Here is a 22500-nt window from a genome sequence, read left to right as displayed (position 1 = left end):
CGGTGTCCCCGTGTCCCCGGTGTCCCCGGTGTCCCCGGTGTCCCCGTGTCCCCGGTGTCCCCGGTGTCCCCGGTGTCCCCGTGTCCCCGGTGTCCCCGGTGTCCCCGTGTCCCCGGTGTCCCCGTGTCCCCGGTGTCCCCGGTGTCCCCGGTGTCCCCGGTGTCCCGTCCGCGGCCGTCACTGAGCGGAGAAACGCGCACCAGGAGGATCGGGTTCGTCATCGTGTCCCCGCCGCCCTGCCGCTCCCGATCCCGGTGCGGCCCGCTCCCTCGACTGCCGGTCGTCGGGCGCCACCTGCCGGTCGGTCGTTTTGTAGACAGTCCAGAGAGGTCGACCAGATGGCCGGGCCGGCCTGGGCGGGCGGGGCTCATTTGTGAATGACGGAGGTGTTCCTTAGAGTGGGGGGAGGTTACGGGATGCTAGATCGTGGGCCAGAGGCCAGGGGGGCGGGGGATGGTAGCCCCTCTACGTTTTTGTGTCCCCCCCCCCCTCTTTTTTTTTTAATGAGGCTTTTAAAATCGTTCATTCGTTCATTCATTCGATTCCGTGCAGTGGAAGGATGGACACTTAACCACTAGACCGCCAGGGAAGCCCCTAGCCACGTTAGCCCTCATCCATGGTTTTTAGGAATGCTACCATTCATCTGACTGGATGGACTTGAAAGATCCATCGGAGGTTCCAGAACCTGGGTCTCTTGGCAAGGGCGTATCATTTTCCAGATGGAAAGGACTATGCCAACGATGTTCTCAGAATGAATGGAGTGTGCAAAGAGGTAGAAAGAGAGGTTCCCGAACGGCGGTGGGGGGTGGGGGGGAAGGGCCAACCACCTCGTCTCTTCCTCCGCAGCGCTGGGTGGGGCTGGCAGACTCCCTTCTTCTCATGGCACTGATTTGATCTCCACAGCTCAGAAAACACGTGCAAACACTCAGAAGATACCCAAGCACAGTGTCCTTTACCTGGCTCCCAGTCGCTGGCTCTCGGCCTCTATCTGTCTCTGTCTCTGTCACTCGCTCTCTGTCTTTCTCTCTCTCCTTCTCTGGCTCTCCCAGCCCCCCACCCCTGCTCTTCCTCCCACTCTTTCTCTCTTTCCTGCCCCCCTCCTCTCTTTCTCTCTTTCTCTCTCCCTCCCTCCCTCCCTCCCTCCCTCCCTCCCTCCCTCCCTCCCTCTCCCTCCCCCTCCCTCCTCCCTCCTCCCTCCCTCCTCCCTCCTCCCTCCCTCCCCCCCCCACCCCCACTCCTCCCTCCCTCCCTCCCTCCTCCCTCCTCCCTCCCCCCCCCCCCCTCTCTCTCTCTCTCTCTCTCTCTCTCTCTCTCTCTCTCTCTCTCTCGTCTCTCTCCCCCTGCCCGCCTTCCTCCCCTCCCTTTCTCCCTTCCTCTCTTTCTCTCTCCCTCTCCCTCACCCATCCCCACTCCCCCCCCCCATCCCCGGTCGGTCATGTGGCATCCTCATTTTCCACGAGAAGTCAGGAAGCCGGAAGCGATGTTGGACTGATGTTCGCATGCTACGGAATCCCCCTTCCCCGGGGATAGCTGCGCTGCTGAAGGGGATAGCCGCGTTGCCTCTGGCGGGCCGTGGCGGGTGGCGATGGTGTCTTTTCTTCTGTATGGATAGAAATGATTTGAAGAGGAGGCAGGATGGGCCTAGGTCCACTGACTCACACCAAGGCCCTTTGGGAGCTTTTCAGTGAATCGGGACGGAACATTGCTCTCCGTGCGGGGAGGGAACCGGGATGGGGCACCCCGAGATGGACCGCTTTGGCACACACGTGAGTTGGAATTTCAGGCGCTTCGGACGCGACGGGTGGGCTACCGGGACGCTCTGCCGCTCTGCCTCCCCGCCTCTCCCTCCCTCTTCTTCCTGACCTGAAAGGAGGACCAAAATCTTCCTCCTCCAGAAGCTCAAGCTCAAGCTCAAGCTCAAGCTCAGAGCCCGCCGTTTCGTTTCGAGTCAGTGAATTCTGGCTTGGGCTTCTCCTGCGTGTGTGTGTGCGTGTGTGTGTGTGGTGGTGGTGGTGGTGGTGGGGGGGGGGGGCACAGTGCACGCGTCCCCCGGCCGTGGGTTGCTCTCTTCTCGAGCTGTCTCTTGGGGACAGGAACTTCTCAGGCGACAACTCAGAAGGATCGTGGAGGGAACATCGTTTTTCCTCCCTCTCCCACGACTGATCGATGCGGACGTACACACGGGAATCTCGCGCCCCCCTTCCCCGCCCCAACTGAGAGGAGTCACCGGTACGTGGACATCCTTGCGGTCACAGACGCTCTCCGTGGCTCTTCTATGTGGCCGGGCTCCCTGGCCTTCCTTCACCGCCCCCGCCCACCCCCCGATGAAGTTGCATCATCGTTCGTAGTGTCAATGCTGTGAGGAGATAAGCTTTTCGAAATAAAATTCTCCCCGCCTTTCCTTCCCAAGGGCACCGTGAACACCTACCTACCTACTCTCGTGTGCAGTGCTTATGGACCCAGCTGGAGCAGAGGACCCTCTCCGACACACCCACGGACTCACTTGCTCCGAGTCGTCGGGGAGAGGGTGTTTGGTTCTGTGTTTTAAACTGGTGGGCCGATGACACGTCATCTCCTAGGAAGCCACCGGGTTCACCTCACCGGTTCGGGTTCGGTGGCGTGAAGTACATTTACATCCTCCTTAGGTTTGACTCTGAAAGTCTTGGGGCCCTGAGTAGGACGCCCCCAAATGTGCCTCCGTGGCGTACGGATGTTTTGGAATTAGAGTGACAACACCACACCGCGAGAGGGACGCTCTGACTCTCCTTTACTTCTCCCCTCTGAAATCGGGAAGAAAATCTCTCACGTGAAAGGGGAGGGGGGCGGGCGGGAGGTGTAGGGATCACGACGAACTGAACTGAACTGAACTGCTTTCATGTCTCCTGAAATGTTCACGAATCATCTAAGTAGGATTGCTCATGACAAACAGAGGACATAGGTGTGGACGAGATAAGAATGTTTAAGGGGAACTTTCCCCCCAGTGCTTGTTTTCTGTAGGCCGACTTCAAGATTTTCCAGCATCTCTGGTCATCTCTGGGCTTACAGCTTGGCTAAGTGCCATGACAGGGTGAAATCTCAGCGAGTGTCTACATCATCGCCACATAAGATAAAATACTGAAACGTTCATGGCTCCACAAGTCTGAGGGTCTCCCTTCTTTGGACCTTTTACGGAGGAGAGACTGAGCATGTTCGGTTCCACGCCTAGCTAGATCTTGTGCTTTAGGGAAAGACTGTACTAGGTAGGAGCCTTGACTTCTACACAGTATTCCATGTTCACGCTGCTCACTGCGGTTGGCTTCCTTACTTTCACTGAAGGAAAAAAAAAAAAAAAAAGAAAGAAAAGAAAAAAGACAGTGTCCAAGGACGAAGCATTGTAAAGAAGGAACGTGTGTGGTCCTTCTTTAAGGACCTGAACCTGATGTCGCCATCCTCATGGGAGGAAGAGGACTTTTTTTTTTTTTTTTTTTTTTTTCCGGGGGGTGGGGGGGTGGGGGGGCGCGCGGGTGGAGGCAAATTAGGAAGTATGGAGATGAGGTTTGGGGGAAGGAGCGAGAGGTTTTAGTCCTAAAGGTAGTCATTTCTCAATGGGAAAGAAAGAAATCAAGGGAAAAGCTAAAAATGGGCACAGACGATTGGAAAAGGCGTGTGAAGAAAAGAGGCTTTCGAAAGGAATCAGATCTGTGGTCAGGACTGGATGAGGATGGATACAAAGACAGAAATGACTTTTCACATCAACATTGAAACCAGTGCCAAATTAAGATTTAGTTGCCTCTCTCTGTTCAAAGGACCAGGTTTGGGTTTAGGGTTTGGGTTTTTCTTCTATCGGTCTGCTCTGTCCATCATGAGAGATTAGATTAGATTAGGAAAGGATCTTTTCCTTTATCTTTAAGGAGGGAAAGAAAGAAAGAAAGAAAGAAAGAAAGAAAGAAAGAAAGAAAGAAAGAAAGAAAGAAAGAAAGAAAGAAAGAAAGAAAGGAAGGAAGGAAGGAAAAGAAAGGAAGGACGGAAGGACGGAAGGAAGGAAGGAAGGAAGGAAGGAAGGACGGAAGGAAGGAAAGAAGGAAGAAAGAGAGAGAGAGAGAGAGAGAGAGAGAGAGAGAGAGAGAGAGAGAGAGAGAGAGAGAGAGAGAGAGAGAAAAGCTTATGTCTTTGTCAAAAGTCATCACTTATTTTCTAGGCTGCCTTTATCAGGTCTCGGAGGACTCACATCGACTTCGTCCTCTCGATAGTCAAAGAACCAGGTCTGGCTCAGAACTGAAAAAGAAGCTTCTCTCTCTGCCTAGCAAGTCTTTCCTTGGGATGCTGGTGACATGCCTAAGGAAGCACTGTTTCACGGTGACCTATCATCTGATGAAGTGCCTTACGATCTTTTGGATATTTTGGACACACTTGCCCCCAAATTGAAGGACCGATGAAGTCCTTTGGACTTAGAGATAGGATCCAGGAGGAGAGGGCCCTCCAAGTAGCTCAAAAAATGTGTTCTCTCTCCTGAGAAATGAGAGAGATGAAACTGACTAAGTTTCTTGGGGAGGTTCGATGACACGGGAAGCGTTGTCCAAAGAGGAAGGAACGACGTGAAGTCTTCTTTGGCTTGTGTCTGTACACCGATGTGTTCTAACGGTTCCAGAAATGATGGGATCTTTCTTCCCGGAAGTCTTCTCTGCCCTGGCATAAAGGGCTGTCTGTCGTCGTCAAAATGGAGGCTCACACGAAAGGGACTGTACCCAGTATCACGGAGATGTTCTAACCGACTTTCACGCCGAGGCGGCAACAACAGCCCGTTGAAAGATGGTGGGGGTGGCGGGGCACACGTGGGTGGAGCAAGTCCATTCTGTCCTTTCAGCATCCGGTCGGGGCTATGGCAGACGGGAGACGAGACGAGACGAGACGAGATGAGACGAGACGAGACGAGACGAGACGAGACGGCGGCCCAGCCGGTTGCTCCCTGGCCAACCTCCCCCCTGCCCCTCCCCTTGCATTCCTTCACCCGCCCATCCCACGGTGTCTTGAAGAGGAGTCCGATTGTCAATAGACGTGGGCAGGAAGATTTTCTACGGTCTACCGGCAACGGGAACGGCGACGTCTGACCTCTCGTGCTTGTAACCCTGGGGGGTGGGGGTGGGGGTGGGGGGGAACGTTTTTCTCTCTGGAAAGAAAACCTCCTCTCTCTGGATCCTCGGACCCCCAGCCACTGGACTTCATTCCACTGCCACTTATTTATTTATTTATTTTTGTGGGATGCGGGCCTCTCACTGTTGTGGCCTCTCCCGTGGCGGAGCACAGGCTCCGCGGCCATGGCTCACGGGCCCGGCCGCCACGCGGCGTGTGGGATCTTCCCGGACCGGGGCACGAACCCGTGTCCCCTGCATCGGCGGGCGGATCCTCAACCACTGCGCCACCGGGGAAGCCCTCCACTGCCACTTCGTAGGGGTCATCCAAACATTCTTGTGACCGTGGCTATGTTTTCCGTGTGGGTTGAGGTCTTCCCTCACCGCAAGCCTGATGTCCTCACCGTGGCACAGAGACTGTTAAAGAAACGAAATGTGCTTGCCGCCTGGGGTCTGCCTTCCACAGGCTTCCGGGTGATCAGATCGAGGCACCCCTTTCACTGGGCAAATCCTACAATTCTTCACAGAAGCTCTTGAAAACTTTTTTGGAACCGGCACTCGTCCAGTCACGCTCAATCATCAGGCAGGGCCGGCAGAACCGATGGAAAAACTGGACTCCAAGAAGAGCAAGAATGACTTCCATGGGGTTGAGTGACCTGAGGAGGAGGAGGAGGAGGAGGAGGAGGAGGAGGAGGAGGAGGAGGAGGAGGAGGAGGATGTGTATGACTACTTGTGTAAAATGGGACTGACTGGGGAAGCGGGGGATACTTAGGGGGTTGGGTGGGATGAACATATACACATTACTGTACATAAAATAGGGAATCAACAAGCATCTCCTACTATAGAGCACAGGATACTCTACTCAATACTTTGTAATAACCTATGAGAGAAAAGAATCTGAAAAAGAATCTTTTCAAAATTATTTATTTATTTATTTATTCATCCATTCATTCATTTATTTATATTGCGGTATGCGGGTCTCTCACTGTTGTGGCCTCTCCCGTTGTGGAGCACAGGCTCCGGACGCACAGGCTCACGGGCCTAGCTGCTCCGCGGCATGTGGGATTTTCCCGGACCGGGGCACGAACCCGTGTCCCCTGCATCGGCAGGCGGACTCTCAACCACTGCGCCACCGGGGAAGCCGCTAAAATATATATGTGTAGATATAGATAGATAGATAGATAGATAGATAGATAGATAGATAGATAGATAGAGATTTATAAAAATCTCTGTCTCTCTGTCTCTCTGTCTCCGTCTCCGTGTCTCTCTCTCCTCTCTCTCTCTCTCTCTCTCTCTCTCTCTCTCTCTATATATATATATATATATATATATATATATATACATACATACATATATATATATATATACATATATGAGAGAGGGAGGGAGGGAGAGAGAGAGAGAACTGAATCACTGTGCCGTATACCTGAAACTAACACGACATTGTAAATGAATTATATTTCAAATATTTTTAAAAAAAATCTGGAAAAAAAAAAAAGAGAGGGAGTGGGATTAGGACTGATGGTTAAATCTTTTGTTTTCCACATACAAGGGAAACAGAAACAAACAAGGAAAACCCAAGTTTCTTTTTTTATTTTTAAAGATGGATATCCATTTGGTAACTTATACCTCTGTCAGCAGGATGGAATCACTGATCTTTTTCTCCTTACCTTCCTTAATTCAGAAACTCTCAGTGAGGCTTCTTATTTCCTTGGCGATACAGCTATTTGCATACGTTACCTGGAGGCCAAAATTATGTTTCCATGAGACAGGGATACACACTTCTGGATATGAAATTCTGGTGCTACTCGTTTCCCTTAGGGTGTTGTTCTTAACCTGAAAACGGGACTGCATCCCGAAGTTTTGTGAGTTCCCTTCAATCTCTGGCTACGACTCTCTCCATGAATGTTGGCCATTTTCTCCCACCCTTTTGGCTTGGCATCACTGAGGCCTAAAACGGCCTTTTGCCTGAAGCCCTGCAGACGGAAGCTAGAGAACTTGATGAAAACCTTAGAGAAACGGCCACAACGGCTCCTATGGAAAGAATCCTCGTGCCTGTTTCTGTGAGAGCCACTCCGAAATTTGAACCAAACACCCGACGACATCATCAGAGGTATTTCAAACTTCTAAAGTTACTTCGACCCTGACATCTAGAAATCTCCTTCACACACACACACACACACACACACACACACACACACACACACACACACACACGAGTCACCAGCTCAGCTTTAATATGTTCCAAGGAACTTTCAGAGGAGGGAACTGTTGAGCTCCCAGAGTAGGCCGCCCCAAAATGTGCCTCCATGCTCTATTGATTATTTTGAATTCAAGTGACAAGAACCGGCCAGCACAAGAGGGACACACTGGCCCTCCTTTCTGTCCTCCTGCGGAGGAAGATCTCAAGTGAAGACATCTGCTTCCACACATGTCCATGATTCTCAAATGGTGTAGTGGGGTTTCCAGGGTCAGGAAAAGGAGGGGACACCTTTTGCCTGGAGAAAAGGCCTGTTTCTCACACGTCCTCCTCCCGTCACCTCCTCTCTCCCTCCTTCCCTCCCTGCAGTTTGGAGGGGGCAGCCTGAGGGTGGCGAAATTGGGGAAAGAAAAGAGAAAAAGCCATTCATTAAAGAGAAGCTCGAGGCAAAGTCAAAGGCTCCGACCTGACCGGAGAGCTTTCTGCATTTGAATCGAGCGATTGAACGAGGCCCTGCGGAATGAATCGTCCGGACCTCCCCTCCCCCGCTCCTGGCAAAGGTCAGTCCAAGGGGACTTAGGAAGGAGCTCTGGAGAAGGAACGGGGGTGGGGGTGGGGGTGGGGGCGGGACCAACAGACAATAGCCGCTGCCTGCCTGCCTGCCTGCCTGCCTGCCTGCCTGCCTGCCTGCCGGGTTGAGGCCTGAGGGCTGAGGGCCACGCCGCCTCCTGTAACACAATCCCTTCCAGGAAACTGCTGTGATGACTATGTGGCAGTGAATCATCAAATCCGAACTCTCTTGGCCTATTTCTGCAAAAGGCCCGAGTCTCAGCTATGACAGATTCTCTGGATTTCTTCGCACATGGACTGACCCGCACCCTCCCATTCTGTCAGATCCTCCTTTGTACACACACCTCCACTGGAAGGGCTCTTTGGCCTCGTCCAGAAAAAGAACAAGCAAAAACAAACACACAAACAGACTGAAATGATGTGTCGGTATTTATTGGAAAGAAACACGCTCCTCTCACATACTTGAGGGCAGGAAGCGGAAGGCAGGTTCTCGGCCGGAGGGGGACGGGAAACCTGAACCGACGTCGGTCAGCGGGCCGCCCCCCCCACCCCCCTTCTCTCCCACGTCACGTGGGCGTCCCTGCCCTGCTGTTGATATTTCACTTGGGAAACTTCTGTAGGCCGGCCGAGATGCCAGCTTGCTGTCCTGCTGCTTCATGTCCATCTATCTCTGTCAGCCATGCCCAAAAGGCACGTGAAATCATGGAGAGCAAATAGCACACCCAGAGCTCTCTCTCTCTCTCTCTCTCTCTCTCTCTCTCTCTCTCTCTCTCTCTCTCTCTCTCCCCCCCCCCCCGTGTGTGTGTGTGTGTGTGTGTGTGTGTGTGTGTGTGTGTGTGCGCGTGTGTGTGTGTTTGGATTTCCCAGGAACCTATGAGGGAGCAAAGGGAGGGCTGGGTGAAGGAATCCTGGGTGCCTGTCATCGCACACCCTGCAGAGCACCATTTATTTCCATCTCCATATCTGAAAGACACTTAGTCCTCATTTCAGCAACTTGATGGTGATTCCCCTTCTAAATACATGACAAAACCTATGAAGTACTGGACTCATTGAATCTGTAGCTGCTAACAGGGTCCAGGGAGTTTTCAATCAATGGCAGGAAAAGAAATGATCCTGAACATAAAACTGCCAAGAATTCCTATGGATGGAGTTATCGTGGACCGACCACTGGTGAGACGTGCCATGGGGGCTCGCGTTGGACAGACTGGAATGGGATAGGTAGAGCCAGTCATCCCATGTTTTACCTCGAGCTGCAGAAGCAGAGAATATCATCTAAAAGCCTACCTTCATGGTATCTCAGTGCTCAGGGCTCTTCCTTCTCAGGGATCTTGTGTTCTGTAGGGATAATTCACGTGCTGGGGCAGTAGGTTCCCAGTATCATCTTGTGAAATGGATTAAATGATGTCTTCCTTTTGAAAAGATAAAGACTATTTGGAAAAGTTATTAACAGTGAACGCGTGACGTTATCCTCTCTGATCTATAAAGTAGAGTTGACCGTTGAACCACCAACATGGAGGGTTACGGCTGCCGACCCCGACCCCACGCGCTGTGAGCGTCCATGGATAACTTCACACTCAGGGCCCTGTATCTGCGCTTCCACCTCCGGGGACTCAGCAACCGACCACAGATCCTGCAGTGCCATAGTGCACACCTATGGAAAATATCCACCTATGAGTCACACGCACACGCACACACACACACACCCACACACACACCCACACCCCCACACACCCACACACATCACCCCCACCGCCCCCCCACAGACACACACTTCACAGTGCTGTTGGGCAACGGCCCTAGCACAACCTGAGAGCCTTCGTGGTATTCGGACTCCATTACCTTTGGTGTGTGTGTGTGTGTGTGTGTGTGTGTGTGTGTGTGTGTTCGTGTGTTCTTTTACCTTTAGTTTTGAGGACAGAGGTAGGGCCGAAAAGAGGTGAGCAAAGCCTTCCCCTGGAACCTGAGGAGGTGTTTAAGGGTTCTGGTTGGCAGATCACCAGTGTGCTGAGTGCCAGGTCCTGGGGACAGAGCTTCTCGAAAGAAAGAATGTGCTTCTTTGTGTCTTGGTGACCTGCCGACCGACCGACCGACCGACCGACCCTGGTGGGATGTGGAGCCCATCCGTGGGAAGGGCCCTTCTCGCCTGGGTCTCGGGAGGATCCTGGGTGCAGAAAGCTCCGCCCTCTACCTTGTATTTTGCCCGTGGAGTGGAGTTGGACGGTGTTTCTAAAGACTCACGCCGGGATACCAGGTTCTGCCGATTCCGGGACCGAAATAGGTCCTGCTCCATCCCCTCTCTCCCTCTCCCCTCTACTGCCTTCGTTCAGGCTCGCACCTCACCGGTCTCTGTCCTGGCTGGGCCTCTGACGACCCTGCCGGCCTCTACCCTGGCCCCTGCTCCCTTGGTTTCCGTGCCGCGTAGAGAGCCATGGTCCTCAAAAGGCAACTGGTCACCTTCTCCCTTTTGTGGAGTCAGTCCTGGCATGGCTCCTCCTGGCCTGGACGTTAACATCACGTGCAACGACTGACAGACTGTGTCCTTCCTCCCGGCCTGATCTTCTACAGGCTCCCCGCCGAAAAGGGGGGGTAAAAGTCCGCGTGTCTTCCCAAAGTTGAAGATTGGACACGCCTGCCTGGCCGATCGATTCCTAGCTCCGCCACTTGGGAAACCTACTGGATCTTCTGTCGAGACCGCAGAGACATCTTCCTTCGCGGTGCGGTCGTCGGCAGCGGTTCTCTAAGCCGGCCCCGACCGTGTCGGAAAGATGTGTCCCTCCGCCTGTCGAGGACCCGACGAGAGTCAGATACCTTAAGCTCGGTGACTTCCCTGCTGTCTCCCTTTCTGTGGCACAAGCCCATATCCCTGGGTGAGCCCTGTCTTCGCATGGGCGTGACTTGGCACCACGGTCCGGAGGTCGTGGTGGAAGATCGTGTGCCCACGAAGAAGAGATCCTTGCTCCCGGGGGGGGGGGGGGGGGGGCGGGGGACGTGGACTCTGGGCATCTAGCGTCCATCTTCTCCACGTTCTTCTGAACCCTGCTCTCCCTCTTTCCGCCCCACAGCTCGCCTGATGGTTCGTGGGGAGATGACATCCCAGCCGGCGAGAGCCAAATGATCTTCCCAACGCACGAGAAAAGGAGAGGCGCGGGCCCGGATCCGTCTTAATTTTCTATGCCTAAGAATTTCTAAGAGTTCTCATCCTCCTTTGGCATCGCCCGCGCCCCCCACCCACCCACCCCCCCCTCACCCACCCCCACTCACACCCCCCCCCCCCCCCCCCCACACACACACACTCCGCACCCCCGCCAGAGTATAGTTGCTTTTTCAGATTGCCTCTCTTTGCTCAGATCCAACAGAAGAGATGTTAGGTTCGGACGCTTCTCTGGGTCTTTCTTTGTTTTCTTAGGAGGGCTCCCCGTGTCGCATGAAACTCAGAAGAAATACATGCGTAAGCTTCTCTCCTTGTGAGTCTGTTATAACACGTGGAAGATCATTTAAAGATCCGGAGGAGGCAAACTAGGATTCACGCACCCAAAGTGGAGCCGGGTGGCCGGTGGGAACGGGGTTCCAGGTGCCTTCCTGTTTGGGGGAGGGGGAGATCTCCCCCTCTACCCCTCTTGAGTTCCTGTGGCTGGACTCATTCTAAAATGGGCCCGATGGGCTTCCCTGGTGGCAAAGTGGTCGAGAGTCCGCCTGCCGATGCAGGGGACACAGGTTTGTGCCCCGGTCCGGGAGGATCCCACGTGCCGTGGAGCAGCTAGGCCCGTGAGCCGTGGCCGCTGAGCCTGCGTGTCCGGAGCCTGTGCTCCGCGACGGGAGAGGCCACAAGAGTGAGAGGCCCGTGTAATGCAAAAAAATAAAAATAAAAATAAAGTAACATGGGCCCAAGGCGCGGAGAGACGAAGGTGTGTGGGGGGAGCGGGGTGACCTTTCCTTTCATTCGAGGGCTGAGAAGTGGCTGAAGCGGGCGGCGTCTCTCCTGCTCAGACCGAGGAACGAACGGTACATGGGTGAGACAGACAGGGAACCGGACCGAGAGACTTAGGTTTTGGGGTGTGCCGTGAGCGAACGAGCGAGCGAAGGAAGAAGCTAAACAGAGCTCGGGTTTGCGGTGGTCCGCAGTGTTTGTCTCCGAAGGTTTCTCGGGCCCGAATGCCCTAATTTGCCGATCGCGGCGGCGGCCTCCTACCTCCGGAGGCAGGGAGTGCACCTTTCAGCCGAGAGATGGATGTCTCGCTTTCAGGGAGACACAGAGGAGAATCCCAGTGTCCCTCGGACAAACGTGGCTGCTTCTGGAGTCCCCCTTCGCTCAAAATCGTCAATGTGCCACGGAGGCCCGTTTTGGGGTGGCCGATCCTGGGCCCAACACCCTTCTCACGGAGAACAGGAATGGTCAGAATGGACGGTATCAAAGTCCAGGGCGCCACCAGCCTGTTTCAAAGACCTATCTGCCAGCAGCAGCTGTTAGCTGTAACCTCGTACTTTCCGAGTCCCCTCCACATACCCCCCCCCCGCCCCACCGCCGCCGCCGCCCCCGCCGCCACTTTGCCATCTTGGCCAATCCCAACGGATCCTCGCTTCACGAGCACCCTTACTGCTTGCCAGCTTCAGGGTGAACAGATCAGGTCGGCCGGCGGGGTGGTGGTGGTGGTGGTGGTGGTGGTGGTGGTGGTGGATCACGGTGGATGAATAGGAGGAGCGGAGAGGACGTGTAAGGCAGGGAATCTCTCCAAAGGTGGGCTCTTGGTGGGACGGAAACAAACGTTTTCTGTTTTCTTTTCTTTTCTTTTCTTTTTTTTTTTTTTTTTTTTTTTTTTGTGGTACGCGGGCCTCTCACTGTCGTGGCCTCTCCCGTTGCGGAGCACAGGCTCCGGATGCGCAGGCTCAGTGGCCGTGGCTCATGGGCCTAGCCGCTCCGCGACATGTGGGGTCTTCCCGGACCGGGGCACGAACCCGTGGCCCCTGCATTGGCAGGCGGATTCTCAACCACTGCACCACCGGGGAAGCCCGGAAACAAACGTTTTGAATAGGGCACTGCCTGAGATTGGGTGAATCGGAGGGACCTCTACGGGGCCCCCCCCACCCCCTCCCCACCATGAAAGGGCCCCACACAAGCCTGCCCTTTTTACCCCAGTTGAAAACCCTCTCTAAAACCAGAAGGCCAAAAGAAGAATGACCGTGAGAGATCTGACCGGCCATCGCTTGGGACAACAGTGAGGCCAGTGAACCCAGTGAAAAGTGGACAGAGGGGCCTAGGTCCCTTGGCTCGACCCCTTCGCTGAGAAGCCAAAGCCTTTTACACGGGGATGAGCTTTTGCACACTTAGGTTTCTTCGGCCGGTGCAACGTTCACGAAACACGCCAAAGGAAGATGATCGAACGATGGACGTGTTTGTTGTCTGCCTGAGCCCACACGATACGAAATAGAAACTGGGGGAGGGTGTGTGTGCTGATGTTCGGGGTCTGGTGGGAGAAATCCTGGAGGGTTTTTGCCCTTAGGGTGCCTTGGTCTGGGGTTGACTTGTGTGCACTGAGAAAGAGGGCCGTTATTGAAGGCGCTGTGCAGATTTTGGACACCCTGATCCATGGAACCCTGAAGTTTGGGAACCTAGAAATCTTTTGGTCTGCATTTGAGTTGGAAATCATCTCCTCGACAGAAAGAAGTACATAGAAGGAGGAGGAGGAGGAGGAAGAGGGGGAGGGGGAGGGGGAGGGGGAGGGGAAATGGAATTGCATGAGCAGATCAGCCCTGGGGGCCTGAGTCTCAGACACACACAGACACACACACAGACACACAGACACAGACACAGACACAGACACACACACACACACACACACACACACACACACACACACACACACACGAGGCTCGCGGGAGTAAAAGAAGATGAACTTTTCCTCTGTGGACACCCACCCACGACTATACCTAGTTGTCCCAAGACGAGAAGCTCAGCTGTACATTGAACCCTTATCTGTTCCTGTGCTTTCTTGCCGAACATTCTCATGCGCTTCTTTCCCCTCGTGGAAGCACTTGGTATTCCCCACAGGTAGCCACCGTGGAACCAGCTGCTGATGATCCAAGAATTTGGAGGATTTCTGGAAATGATCAGTGATCCCGAGACAAACTCTCCCTTTCGTGATCCAAGCAACTCGGGGGGTGGGGGGGGTGGGGCTGCCTCTCACCCCCACCCCACCCACCGCCTTCTCCCTTGTGTACAAGCTATCTCTTTTAATTAAAAAAAAAAAAAAAAAAAAAAAAAAAAAAAAAAAAAAAAAAAAGTTTTGCCGTGCTAGCCTTAGAAGCCTTGTGGAAACGACCTTCATTTTTCTGGTACTGCTGTGCCAGAATCTGGAAAGGGCCTGGTAACAGGTACTGTATGTCTGTAGCTCCCTTCTAGAGCTGGCCTGTTTCTGCGTAGGGATCCGAGTGCCGCAATGAACTTGTGAGAGAGCTCTCTTGAATGGCTTAGAAGGGAGCACTCCGGAATTCAGTCCACTAGAAAGGGAAGGGACCCAAAGGTTTTAGGCAAGTTCAGGTGGTGATCTAGGCTGAACCCTTCAGCCGAGAATAGCCAAGGTCAAGGTATGGGTTTTATGAAACTAGGCATGTCTTTAGCGTGATCAGCGTTCGAGGTCATCCTTTCCTTCTATCTACGTCGACCCCAAATCCAGTAAGTTCACGGGAGTGAACCAGATTCGTCGGCAAGAAAAAGAACTTGGGGATGATGGCTGACATCATCGTCTGAAGTCTCAGGAAGTGTTCACGGGCCATCTCGTCGTCATGGGATCTCGAACAAGTGATGTCGATAGCTCTAGGTGCAGGAACTCCTTAAGAAGCGTTATGTTTTGTGGTATGTCTACTTAAAAACAGTCTCGCCCAGACCTTTTGGGTCACTTTAGAAACTTCAGAGTTGGCATAAGTGGAATGATGGGGAATTCGTGGAATGTCTGGATCCTTTCCAAAGATAACCTATGGAAACGTTCGTTCATGGCTCGACAAGTCTCAGTGGACCTACTTCTGTCTCCTTATTACAGAAAGACTAAAGATGTTTCGATGTATGAGTCCACACCTCTGGCATCACTCTGGGGAAAAGAAAACATTTTTAAAAAGTGACACTGTGTGAAAATGTATGCTGGTGAAATGGAATCATCCCTTTGCCAGTCCAGAATCACTGGTGTCACAGACGCCGTTCACCCTGGCTTCCTAGTTCCTGTTCATGACCGATTCAGGTTTCTGAGGGTTCCGAATTCTGATTGTCCTTTTCTTGTTTTCTTCTCCATTCGTGTCTCAAAGAACTTTACGTTCCAAAAATATTTTTTAACCTACCAAATCATAGATTGTCCGTTTGTCACAAAAACTTTTAGGTTGAGAGATCTTTTCTTTCTTCCTTCCTTCCTTTCTTCCTTCCTTCCTTCCTTCCTTCCTTCCTTCCTTCCTTCCTTCCTTCCTTCCTTCGTCCCTCCCTCCCTCCCTCTCCTCTCCTCTCCTCTTGTCTCCTCTCCTCTCCTCTCCTTCCTCTCTCTCTCTCTCTCTCTCTCTCTCTCCTCTTTCTTTCTTTCTTTCTTTCTTTCTTTCTTTCTTTCTTTCTTTCTTTCTTTCTTTCTTTCTTTCTTTCTTTCTTTCTTTCTTTCTTTCTTTCTTTCTTTCTTTCTTTCTTTCTTTTTCTTTCTTTCTTTCTATCCCCCAAGTCTGTGCGTTGTGTTTCTTTCACTTTGTTCTGTTCCTAGGTACTAGGGATTTCTTTTAAATTCCATTAGCTTAAATAAGGGGCTTTGCATTTTTTGGCGAAAGCACCAGAAATGTATTTTCTCATTGAGTGTCGGAATGTTGTTTGCCGTGGATGAGGCAGGCTCTCCTTCTGCCAGATGACTGACGATTGGATGGAGGACAAGAGTACACGTGAGTAGGATCACGAACACTTACTGACGTTTCAGAGGACCTTAAATGAAAAACAGAGAAGCCTAGCCTCCCCCCTCCCCGCCCTGTAAAATTCGTCTGAAGTGGAGAGAAGACCTTGTTAAAAAATCATTTTGCTTTTCGTTCGATCCACATGGTGCGTGGATTTCCTAGCAGAAACTTAAGCGAGGTGTGTGTTCATCATTCAGCAGAATTCTAATTCTCTAGTTCTAAGGAAAACTACTCCAACGCTTGAGGAAGTCACCTTCCCGTGCAATCCTTAGGGAAAGCTCCCACCAAATTTAAGGATAGGAAATTTGGTTTGTAAACAAACGAGAGTCTTCATTTGGCGACCTTTGGTAGAAGTGGGGTGGGGGGGTTGTCTCACTTTCCATGGTTCCACTGTGCACACATGTCAATGACTAGGTGAAATCGCACCAAGAGCCTAACTACGTGTTTCAAATGTCAGTTTCCGCGATGGATGAACGGTAGCTGCGTCAAGTTCAAAGTCTGCTGCTTCCCGTTCGGTCTGCGGTGACTCCACCGATAACAAACGTGCGTGCCCCGTGTCCGGGGACCGATCCTCTTTCAGAGCCTGTCGGTGATTGCCTGGCGTGTATGTGTCTGTTTCCCAGGTCACACGCAGTGTGTCGTTGTGTTGCCCCCCGCCCCGGTCTGGTCTCCCCCGTCCATGGAAAATAAAAAGAAAGAATTGCCCGGGAACGACGAAAGTGCGGCTAAGAAACCCAAAATGATGACGCTGGGAGTCATCACTTGGATGGGGTTAGGAGACACCTGGGCATGCCTAGGACAACGCTGCCACCGTGTGAGAGACCAGCGCAAGGAGAGCTGAAGAAAACAAAGAAAAAAAAGGAGGAGGAGGAAGGGGAGGAGGAGGAGGAGGAGGAGGAGGAGGAGGAGGAGGAGGAGGAGGAGGAGGAAGAGGGTGGGGGGCGGGCGGGGGTGCGGGTGGGGGGAGGACAGGCTGAAGATGTCTCCAGGCGATGACGTTGGTGAAACCGTTCCCATTCAGAAAAGCACTTCCAGAGAAGAGAGTTCAGGACCCAGAGGGCACAAAGGGTTATCGTGTTGGAGGCTGATCTTCAGTTAGGGGAATAACAAGCAAACACACAAAACCTAGGACTGCTTATCCAGATGTAGAAAAGATACCACGCCAAGAAGGCAGGCAGGAGAGCAATGTTGAAGATTGCTGTTCCTAGGACCTTCCAAAATGAATCGGAGGCTTTCATGGCATGCTTTCTGTGACGGTCCACCACTCAATAAATCGTACTTTGGCTCTCTTTTTATTTCTCTACCTTTTAAATGGTGAGCGAGTAAGAGAGTTTTAAAATGTTTTGATAGGATTTTTTTTTTTTTTTTTTTTTTTTTTTTTTTTTTTTTTTTTTTTTTTGTGGTACGCGGGCCTCTCACTGTTGTGGCCTCTCCCATTGCGGAGCACAGGCTCCGGACGCGCAGGCCCAGCGGCCATGGCTCACGGGCCCAGCCGCTCCGCGGCATGTGGGATCTTCCCGGACCAGGGCACGAACCCGTGTCCCCTGCATCGGCAGGCGGACTCTCAACCACTGCGCCACCAGGGAAGCCCCCTGATAGGATTTTTGAATGTCGTGGGAGAACGGTATTTTCCCCCCGTGGATGAACAAGATTGCTTTTTCGAGCTTCACCTTTCACGGTCATTTTAGGGTCCTGAACTGCCCTGCCAAGTGAGCCCTGTGTGTCGCTGTGTCCCTTCAGAAGGGTTGGTGCTTGATGACATCATGATATCGAAATCTTGATGGTTGACTTACAGGACCACTGTTGGGAGTTTGTTTGTCGTCTTAATCTTCCTTACCTACTGCACTCACGTGACTGTCCACTCTTTGTCTCACTTCTCTCTCCGCACCCCCACCCCCCACCCCCCACCCCCCACCCGGTCCTTCTCTCATAGATATAGACGTACGGGCACAGAGAGCGCTAACAGTGCGTCCGTACCTATCTCTCCATCGTTACAGGTGTTGGTACAGATAGACGTGTACATGTCGTCTTTACCCCCTCCGTGGGCACTTAGTGGAGTTGCTGGGTCGCATGGTAGTTTTCTGTGCAGTGTTTTGAGGGACTTCCTTTCTGTTTTCCATACTGCTGTCTTTTGTCGGAGAGCCGTTCTCTCACCCGCCGGGTGACATCTCTGAGTCCTCCCTCCGGCGTGCCACGGTGGTGGTGGTCTCTCTCAGCTTGAAAAATACGTGTTGGATCGGGAGGAAGGAGGCACTTTTTCTGCTTGTACGAACTTGCTGTCGCAACTCCAGATCCTGTGCCTGTCCGAATATCTTCGTCCAGAGAGATGCGTGTGTGCGCTTTTTTCGTTGCCCCGTTGAATTCTTTCACTAAAAGAGGTTTTCTGTTTTATTTCTGTTTGTTTTGTTGTTGTGTTTTGTTTGTTTGGTTTTTACTAAGAAAGTTGTGTTCTTTCTTTCTTTCTTTTTTCTTTTTTTCTTTTTTTCTCTTCTTCTTTTTTTTCTCTAATGAAAATGTTCTGTTCTGGCCTCCTGCCCACTTTTCTCACTGGGTCGCTTGTTTTCTGGAGGCTGAATTGTGTGAGGTCTTGGTCTGTTTTGGATAGGCTCCCCTGACGGGATGTGCTTGGGCTTGTCCTAGGCCTTTATACGTCCACGTCCACGTATACGTATGCCACAAGCGTACGTAATGTGTGTACGTATGCGATACGTGCACGCTTTTCTCTTTGTTTTAAAGGCCAGAGAAGTTCTACAGCTTGACTTCTTGGTTGGTATGGTTTGGTGTGGTCCCGGTGGGACTACGGTTCGCTGTCAGTACTCACCGCACTCCACACACACACGCACGCACGCACACGCACACACACGCTCACACACACTCGCACTCAGAGTGTTGCCTTGTGTCGACGTACCGGAACTCAGTTTCTTTAGTGGATGGCTATTGACTCCACCCTCGCCCCCTCCCCACCAGCCGCCCGCATTCCCCCAACCCCCGCCTCACCCGCCCCCACCCCCCCCACCCCCGCCCGGCCCGTGATGGATCGTGGTCAGTCCGTTATGAAATCCATGTTCTCGTGACCGCAAGTGCATTTTCCCCACCCTCGCAGCACCCATGTGTTGTCTTTGGACGAATTCCTGCGTTGTTCCCTGAGCGCTTGCCTGGTTTCGGTTTGCCAGTCCCCGACTTCCGTCCCTCTCTCTCTCCCTCCCTCCCTCCCTCCGTCCGTCCCTCCGTCCTTACATCCGTCCCTCCGTCCCTCCGTCCCTCCATCCGTCCCTCCCTCCTTCCCTCCCTCCCTCCCTCCCTCCCTCCCTCCCTCCCTCCCTCCCTCCCTCCCTCCCCCCCGTCCGGGCAGCCGGGGATCTTGCTCGTGCCCCTCTGGGCAACCCGTGCCGGGCGCCCCGGGCCCCGCCGGCGTCTCCGCGGGATTTCCCCCCCGCCCAGGAATCGCGTTGGGGAGCGCGTCTCCTCCGAGACAGCCTCCCGGCGACATCTCCCCGGCTTCCCCCGCCCCCCACCCCCCCACCCCCGTCTGCTGCCCGGGTCGCACCGTGTCGTGTCGTGCCGACCGGGGAGCTAGCTCCGAGATGGACGACACGGGGCCGCCGCGCCAGACGCCCGCCGCCTCGTCCCGGGCTGAGCTCGGGCGTTTGGGCGGCCCGGCGCTGCCGCCGCGTCCTCGGTGGCCGGCCGGCGACAGGGATCCGGCCCGGGGACGTTGGAGCCGGTTGTCGGGAGCCACCTGGCGGCCGCTTTTATATTGTCCCTTGTCTCTGGAGCTTCGGCGACCTTCGTGAGGGCTGTGAGTCGGCCGCCGGGCCCGAGGCAGAGTTCCGGCAGCCAGGCGACGCTGGTGGCCACTGTCCCGGTGGCGCCCAGGCGTGGGCGCCTCCTGCTGTCGCTTGAGATTGGGCGTGCAGGTCTATGAGGGTGTGACCGTCGCCGCGCTCTCGAGCCGCTCTGGGGGACCGCCTGGCCCGGTCGACCAGCATCCGTCCGCTCCCCTCCGGCCGCGGGGACCGACCCGGCCACCCGACACGACCTGGGCCGGGCCGCCGCGGTGGGAAGGGAGAGGGTCTTCCGCGCCCTCCGGAGCGCCTGCGGATGGGCGGTCGGTCGGGCTTTCTCCTGGCTCACCCTTTGGAGCGTTCATTCCCCGACCCCCCCCACCCTCCCTTCCTCTCTTCCGCGGTCCCCACAGCGCCCCGCTCCGGAAGGTGGGGGACCGGCCCGGGCCCGTGCGTTTAGGTTAGGCCGGTGGCGGGCGCGACGGGCTCGGTGGCGGGCGCGCGTGGGGCCCCTCCCGGTGGTCGGATTCTTTCTCACCGATGTTTGGCCGAGTCGGACTCGGGAGGTGGGGACCGGCCTGGGCCGCGAGGGGTGACCCGGAGAGACCGGCCCGGGCCCGGGCCCGGGTGCGGTCCCTCCCTCGTGGGCTCTGGTCGCCTGGGAGGCGCCTCCCGGGGCAAAATGTTTCCAAGTGCCCCTGGGTCCGTGGACGTGGACGGACCGGGCCTTGCTCGCGCGGGTGGCCGGGGAGGGCGCACCCGGCCCTTCAGCGTGCCCACGGGGGGTCCTGGTCGGCGGACTTTGAGTTTTTTCTCACCCTCCCTCCCCCGCCCCCTCTCCTCCACCCGCCGCGAGTCCCGGCCGGGGTGGGGGTGGGGACCGGCCCGCCCGAGCCGTCCTGGGTGGCCCGGATAGGGCGGCCCGGGCCCGGGCGCGGTCCCCCGTGGGGCCCGCTCGTCGGAGACGGCCGAGTGAGATATTTCTTTTCCTTTCACCAAGTCTTGGCCCGGAGACTCGGAGGGACCGGTACCTGCCCGTGCGGGTGAACCGGGGAGGGCGACCCGGCTCGCGGCCCTCTCCCACGTTTGCCCGCCCCGCTTGGCCCGCCCCCCCCCTCCCCCCCACCCCCCCCCCCCACTCCCCCCAAGCTCCTCGGGTCGACCAGATGGCCCCGAGAGCTCCGGGGCTGGTGTGGATGGGGAAGTGTTGGGGACAGGCGGCCGGACCGAGGTCCCGGGGACCCCCCCTGCGACGCGTGCGTGGGCCCCGCTGCCGGGCGCCGTGATTTTTTTCGCCCGAAATGGGCCTTTTTTGCCACCAGATAGGTGCTGACACGGTCTTCTCTGGCGTCTGTCGCTGAGGACTTTGGGAGTCTGGACGCGCGCAGGGTCCTGGGCTTTGGATCGCCGTCTGGTGGCCGAGCCGACCCTCGCCACTTGAGCCGCCCGCCTGGGCCTGCGCGCCGGCTCTCGTGTGTGCGTCCGGCTGACCCGACCCGCGGTGCCGCCTCCGGTCTCTGGCTCACCCGAGGGCGGCGGGGCGTTGGGTCTTCTACCCCGTGTGACTCCCCTCCCCGCCGCAGGCACCCGGTGGTGGCTGAGACGACGACCCCACCCCGCAGGCTCCGTGCCACGTGTCAGGCGTTCTCCTCACTCGCGGGGTCGTCGGCCACTTTTGCCTGAGAGGAGAAAAAAAAAAAAAAAAGAAAGAGGGGGTTTGGGGTGCCGCCGGTGAGGCCGAAGCAGGCTCCTCTGGTGATGGTCCTCGCTGTGCGTGCCCCTCCCCTTCGGGGCCTGGTGGTCCCTGGCTCTCTGGCATGACTGATCGATGTGGTGATGTCGCGCTCTCCTGGGCCGGGCCTTAAGGTCGCGCCAGACGAGGGACGGACGTTCTTGGCGAACGGGACCGCTCTTCTCGTTCTGTCCGCGGGCCTCCCCGCCTCTCTCCTCACGCTCTCCCGGCCTGTCGAGGGGTGTGGGGAAGGGCAGGGGTGGTGGTCCCCGGCCCTGACCTTCGGCCTCCCGCCCCCTGCCTCACGGCGTGGGTGGCGGGGCCGTGGTCCTCGGACGCAGCAGACGCTCTCGCTTCGCCTCCTCGGCGTGTTGCCCCCGTGGGCGGTCCTCCCCGCGTTGGTGGGGGGGTGCCGTCCCGCCGCTGCGCCGCGCGCCCCTGCCGGTGCGTGAGCGTGCCTCGTTCGATCCTCTGTGGTGCCCCTGGAGCGCTCCAGGTCGTCCCTCAGGTGCCCGAGGCCGAGCGGTGGTGTCGTTCCCTTCTCCCAGCGTGCTCCTCGGGGTCCCCGCCGCCGCGGTGGTGCGTCCCGTGAGTGGCTCTCTTGGGGGGGTCGAGACGGTAAGGGAGGCGTGCCTCTGTTTTCCCTCCCTCGGTTGGGGGAAACAGGGGCCGCCTCGTCGCGGTCGTCCTCCCACGGTGTTGCTGTGGCACGGGGGGACTGACTCGGGCCAGGCGAGCGTCCGCGTGTGCCCACCCTCCCCCCCCACGTGTGTGTGTGTTTGTGGCGGTCGGGGGGGAGGGGGTCGCACGCGGGCGTGGGTGGCGAGCGCGTTGGGCCGGGGCCTGTGAGAGAAGGGGGTCTTTCCGCCCCTCTCGGGCGTGCTCCCTCCTCTCGGGGCCCCCGATGGACGGGCCTGGGGGCGGCGGAGGTTGTGCCCCCGGCTGTGGCCGCGAATGCTCCTCTGGGCCTCGTGCTTACCCATACCGCAGACCCCTCTCCCAAACCCCGCCCAGTCGTGGACTTTGGCGGCTCGTGGAGCGCCTCCGTGGGCGGGCCCGAAGGGGAGACGATGGGTTGGGGGGACGACGCCCCCTCGGTGAGGAAACCTTCTCTAGCGATCCGAGAGGGAGCCTTGGGGTACCGGACCCCCCAGCCGCTGCCCCTCCCGCGCGTGCAGTGGCCACGGTGTTGGCGAC

The sequence above is a fragment of the Kogia breviceps genome (genome assembly GCF_026419965.1).
Source record: "Kogia breviceps isolate mKogBre1 chromosome 20 unlocalized genomic scaffold, mKogBre1 haplotype 1 SUPER_20_unloc_2, whole genome shotgun sequence".
Classification (NCBI taxonomy): domain Eukaryota; kingdom Metazoa; phylum Chordata; class Mammalia; order Artiodactyla; family Physeteridae; genus Kogia; species Kogia breviceps.
This window is presented reverse-complemented; position numbering follows the sequence as displayed.